We start from the raw sequence: 6480 nt of genomic DNA, 5'->3' as shown, positions 1-6480 counted from the left end.
CCAAGTTTCTGTGCAATATAAGCCACATAAAATAAATAATTTGCATGCTCTCCATTTGGTGTAGGCTTGAGTTTAAACACAGGACTTACTCTGATTAAAGTGCTGGACATTCAAAATTTTCACCAATGGCTATGGAAGTTGTGCTATGAAGAGGGCTTCAAAATGCAAAGTACTCTGGAAAAAAATAATCAGATGCTAATTACTTTAGGTTGACTAGGACAAATTAGTGGACGCTTGTAATCTATGAGCTGGAAAAGGGGAATAGTAAACCTGTCTTATATTGCTGGAATGTTGCAAATACAAACTCCTTGAAATAATTAGTTTTCAGTTGTTGATTTAATAAAAAAAAAAACCTCAAACCCTCCTAAGGAAATTAATACTTAACCTTCAGAATTAAGTAGGAATATTATTCAGGAAATAATGGAGATAGGGTCACATGTAGTGTAGTGAGGTAAAAAAAGTCTCTAGAGGAATCTCAGTCAGGTACTTTTCATTTGATGAATGGAAAGAGAAAAGCCTTCTCAGAAAAATCTTATGTGATCAATGTCATTGGAGCACATTTTTTATGCATATTCACAGGAAAGCTGAATTAGTCAACATGGTTTAGCTTACTTCTGGCATTTCCTAAGGTTTGAGATGCTGCTTCTGTAATTCAGTAATTTCTCAATGTAACACAGTGCACTATAGTATGTGTTATACACAGAAAATGTGTAAGATATATATATAAGTAATGTAATTTCAGTACACTTCGGACTTGTGCAGTTGGCAGCAGAGCTCAGACACGCCCTGAGTTAATTTAAATACAAATTACTTTTAAATGCAGTAAAGCTCTCAATTTTCTAAAGTTAAAAGGCATCTCTTGTACTGACTGACTGGTAGAACTTGCCACTTGGCAACTCCATTTAAAACTAAGCAGTTAATTTGGTTCAACTTTGAAATCAAGGGGGACTTTTTTTGTTTGACTCCACTGGGAAGAATATCAGGCTCTGCGAGTTGAAATTACATCCCTCCATCAATCCAGTAGCATTCAGCCCAGAGTATTACCCTCCTGTGCTCATTTACAATCAAATCTAACATGCAGAATTTTGAAGTTGTCTGTCAAAAAGCTCTATTCTGTAATTTTAATAAAAATCAAGTCCCGTTTTAGGAAATATGACATTACCATTTGAAATGAAGAATTGAAGGAACTTGGTTTTACTGCTTTTGTTTTAAAAGACATTTCTAAGGAGCATGAAAATATTCTATGAGAAGATAAAATCAGGAATTTTTAATTCCACCTTTTCCATCTTTGATCCTTACAATTGACATTAACAGCTATTTTTTATGGATGAAATAATGCTGCACAGGAGGAAAATAAAAAATACACAAAAAATTAAAAGAGCTAGGTAAAGCAGTACAAAGTTTTATTTATAGTGAGATAGGATGACTGTGTTTCTCACAGTAGGTACTGATACACCCCATGCTATTTTTTAAGATTTTCCTTTTGGAAAAAGTCAGTTTTTTAATTAAAAATTAAGGTAATCAAATAATATATAAGAATATAATTATAAGAATATCCTCCTTCCTTCCATTTTTAATCACTAGCCCTCAGATAAGAGTTGTAGGAGGCATTCAGTTCCTCCTCTGTCCTTGAGGGATCCTTGAGGGCTGGCTGCCTGTCTGTCAGGAGGCTGCCATACCTATCACCTCCATCCCAACACTTCCTAAGGTGAGTAGGGGCAAGAGCCACAAACAGCATTTCAGTTTTTCAGGCAATTTCTGGTCTAGTTGCAAACACTTGAGCAATGTTGCAAAACATCCCTTGCAAAAGGAGAATTGTCAGAGTCCCACAGTGCTGTCCTGGCAGGGTTCTGCCACAATTGGTGTTTGTCACTGTGCTTCGCTCAGAGAAATGCTGCAAGCAAGAAGACTGCCCCAGTTATTAAATGGAAGAAAGTTAGGACCATGCTGCTGATTCAATTGCTTTGTCAAATCTGTGGCAGTGCTTATTTATCATGGGTAGATTTCACTTCATATAATTGTAAGAAAATTAGGAAGAGTTTTTCAGAACTTACTAAGTTTGCTTACATCCTTGTTCAAGATCTGTGAAGCAATTGTATCAGGGCAAGGTCCCTGCTGTCAGAGTGTGGTACCAGTTCTGTGTTGTGCCCACGGGTAGCTGCTGTGTAGAAACACAGTCTGTACAACAGATTAATGCAAACAAGACTGTGCTAATGAAGAAGTGCTAGACGGTAAGAAAAGCCTGCCTTCTCAAGCTCAATTACCTTCTCCAGCAGAGTCTTTAATTTCAGAAATTTAGGCTACGCATTTTCTTTTCCTCCCTGCTATCTCCGTGCAACTTACTTGTGAATAAACATAAGCATTTGCTCTCAGGCAGCTTGGGCTGTTCCACAAGCAACATCCATTCATAAGCTGTAAACTGAAAGGCAGCTGGATCTCTGCTTTAAGGTTAAACAGTATGGCAGGCTACTCTTAAGCTGAATTTTGAGTGGCATGAAGGTCAGAAGGAAAACTGAAGTTGCAAGGATACACATTAAACCCAGAATAAAAATATGGCCAATGCATCATCTGCAGTGGTGAGCAGCTGGACCTCTTGTCCCATTTTACCTGTCTTTTCCTCCAGGTAGTTGTCAGCAATGACACTTCAGTCTCACAGTGTCTCAAATAGGTAAGTTTCTGGGCTCAGCTATCCATACTCCCACAGCACATGTGGTGACGAGGGAGTGTGCCTTGGTGCAAGAACTGGTTGCTCACACTTTGAACCACAGTTAAGGAATGTGTTTGGTCGAAGGAGCTGAGCAATATGCATTCCCGTGCCTGGGGGTGGGGAGTAAACAACTTTAACTTCTCAAAGGAGTAACCAGATAAAGGGCAGACTCTGCACCTTGGAGCACTGCTCGGTTTACCAATGTGGTAAGAAAAGCCTGTCTGGAACTCGTTAGGGCAGGAAGATGAGAAGCAAGGGGGAAGTAATTTTCTCTTTCCTCACAGTCCAAGTGCAGATTGTGGAGCTGTGTGTTGACAGCCAGAGAGGGAAGCTAAAGAATGCTGGAGTTTTCCCTCTGGACTATTCTGAAATCACGAGTGCCCAAAGGATGAAGTATCCTACAAAAGGCAGTTGTGCCATTTTCTATTATAAATCATTATTGCCTCATCTAAAATACAGGAGCAGCCCTGGGAAGAGGAACCTCTGACATTACTTTGGCCACAACAACCCCAAGCAGCGCTACAGGCTGGGCACAGAGTGGCTGGAGAGCAGCCAGGCAGAGAGGGAACTGGGAGTTTGGATTGACAGGAAGCTGAACATGAGCCAGCAGTGTGCCCAGGTGGCCAAGAAGGCCAATGGCATCCTGGCCTGTGTCAGGAACAGTGGAAGGAGGACCAGGGAAGTGATTCTTGCCGTGTACTCAGCACTGGTGAGGCCACACCTTGAGTACTGTGTCCAGTTCTGGGCCCCTCAGTTCAGGAAGGATATTGAGGTGCTGGAGCAGGTCCAGAGAAGAGCAATGAGGCTGGTGAAGGAACTCGAGCACAAGTCCTGTGAGGAGAGGCTGAGGGAGCTGGGGTTGCTCAGCCTGGAGAAGAGGAGACTTAGGGGAGACCTCATCACTCTCTACAACTCTCTGAAAGGAGGTTGTAGCCAGGTGGGCATCAGTCTCTTCTCCCAGGCAACCAGCAGTAGGACAAGAGGGCACGGTCTTAAGCTCTACCAGGGGAGGTTCGGGTTTGATATTAGGAGGAAATTCTTTACAGAGATGGTGATCAGACATTGGAATGGGCTGCCCAGGGAGGTGGTGGATTCTCTGTCCCTGGAGCTTTTTAAGATGAGACTGGATGTGGCACTTAGTGCCATGGTCTAGTAACCACGGCAGTGTTGGATCAAGGGTTGGACTTGATGATCTTGGAGGTCTTTTCCAACCTGGTAGATTCTGTGATTCTGTGATTCTACGTGCTCAAAGGGCTTCAAGGTCATCTCACAAACTCTCTTGCATTCTTTTGCACTCAGAGAACACAACTAAAGGAGGAGCCCTAGGTCACACTAATCACAGATGCTTCTTCCTGAAATATAGTGCCTGAACCTCTGAGGTTGAAGGAGCTGAGATTCCCCTCGACATGGGGGAAGCTACTTTACTGCTAGCCAGGATGTGTGAGTGTGTGACGTTCACACTGGTCAGTCAGGGCTCAGCATTACCTTGTTCTTTAAGAGAACACACTGTAAGTACCTACCCACCAAAGAGGACTCTGGGATATGTGTCGACAGGTTTTAAAAACCATCACCTGAAGCTATGCAGGAAGGACATAGCTGTGTGCTCATGACCTCAGTGCTCATTCCTTCACTGACTACTTCTATATGTCCATTTGCTTCTCTCCATGGGAAATGTGTATGCAAACTGTGCAGGGAGCCAAGTCACCTGATGCAGAGGCCTTCTCTGTGAGCCAGGCACCTTGAGCTAGGCTTACATGATCTGCCATTCCTTATAGTCCTTAAACAGTTGTCTACTTGGAAAGTCAGGACATTTTATTCAAATTATAACTAAAGTAGATTAGCTAAACCGTGTTAAAGCCATGTTATGTTCATGTACTCATTCAGGATTCATGCTTTTTCCATTTAGCTTTGTTTGCTGAGATAATGAATTAAACCAAATCAAATTAAGTTTAATTCTGAACAAGAATGTCCAGTGTTTGCGTAGGGAGTTATGTAGCTCTAATAACTTAAATTTCCATATGTAGCTGACACATGAAAACTAGTCTGAAAATTTCTGCATAGAAAAGCCTCCAAAAAATTTGCTGTGTATTCTGGGGTTTATACAAAATCTGAACAACTTTTCTTACTCTTAACATATTTTTTGAACTGGGATTAGAGGTTAACATTGCTCTAGTCCAGGTCAAATTCCCAGTAGGAGTTGTAGCTGCATATCTACAGAAAACCCCACACTAGAAAAAGCAGGACGAGAAGAAAATGTAACAGTACATGCTCATTGAGCTTCGTGGTCCTCAGCATTGGTACAAATACACTATCTCATATGTGAGGCATGACATGCCTTCTGCCCTTCACACAATATCATGCCATCCTTCTGCCAGCAACCCTCTGCTGAACTGCATTCCCACAGGCCAATCACCACCCTGCTGCCTGGAGGAGGAACAAGCACAAAGTAGAAAAATAGGCAAAAACAGGCTGGTAGAATGAAACTGTCATGCAGGGGCTGTGATCTATAGCAATTGGCAACATTATCTACATGTTTGTGGGTAGGGGTGACTCAACTTTTTCCTTATTATTGGTGCATCAGGCATTTGCTGTCTGAAACAACTCCATTTTTGTCTAAATTTACCATACGTGTATCCTTTCTGCATTCACGCTTTACTCCAGTTTGGCTAGCTGCATGCTTAGAACTTTCATTAAACATTCATGAAAACTTTTGTTAAGATTTTACCTGTCAGATACTTTTTTGTCTCTCGTAAACAGCTGTCACTGAAATACTGTTTCAGTGGTTAATTTGAACTCTTTCTGATTCATTTTTACTTCCTGTTCAAATGTTTGCAATTTGAAAGTAGTCTGACAATGAGCAGAATCTTATCTCTATCAGTAAGGAGGAAGATAATCTGGCTGGGGTTGTTTTTTTCCCTATCTCAAGGTCCTGATGAACACTAAGCAGCCCAGAGCAGAGGCGTGTCCCAGAGCATAGTGAAGTCAATATACTGGCTGCTGCAATGAGCTGTAGAACAAGATTGTTTGGGACTACATTCGAGAAGGCACTTAGGCATCTAATTCCCTAATTATGTACTTAAAATACCTTCATCAACCACCACTCAATCCTGGAAGTACCTAATTCCATAACCACCTACACTGTCAGGTTTGTTGTTCTTGGGGTTGCTGTGGATGCACTTTGCACCTCCCCCAAGGTGCTCATGTCTTTGTAGGGTCGGGCAGCTCATTGCTTGAGGTACATCTAAAATTCACCATCACAGATTACCCGGACATTGCCCGAGTTTCTCAGAGTTGTGATTGTTGTGCTAGAGGCCATCTGAAGGAGAAGGAGGTCTAGATTAAAGAGCATTTCAGTGCCTGTAAGATGAATACTGAGACCTCTTTTTAAAGCATCTGGTCCCTGAGAGCAGTGCACAGAAACTGAAGCCTTAAACTGGGTTCAGTTTTCTATGATTGACCCTGCAGGCTTTCCTCTGGAAAGGGAGTTCATGGCTCCAGAGGGCTGAGTCCCAAGACTGACATGCCGACGTTGAGATCCAATACCTACTAGCTAATCCAAGAGCCTCTCTCTAGGAATTCAGAATACAAAGTGCATTTGCATTTACACTCAGCTAGAAATGCTAGTTATTTGTTTTGCTTTAAACTACCTTTCACAGAATCACAGAATTGTTAGGGTTGGAAGGGATCTCTGGAGATCATCTAGTCCAAACCCCCTGCCAGCGCAGGGTCACTTAAAGCAGGTTGTACAAGAACACGTCCAGATGGGTTTTGAA

This window comes from Manacus candei, unplaced genomic scaffold, assembly GCF_025592945.1.
Source record: "Manacus candei isolate 608988 ecotype Guabito, Panama unplaced genomic scaffold, ASM2559294v1 h1tg000061l, whole genome shotgun sequence".
NCBI classification, from domain to species: Eukaryota; Metazoa; Chordata; class Aves; order Passeriformes; family Pipridae; genus Manacus; species Manacus candei.
This window is presented reverse-complemented; position numbering follows the sequence as displayed.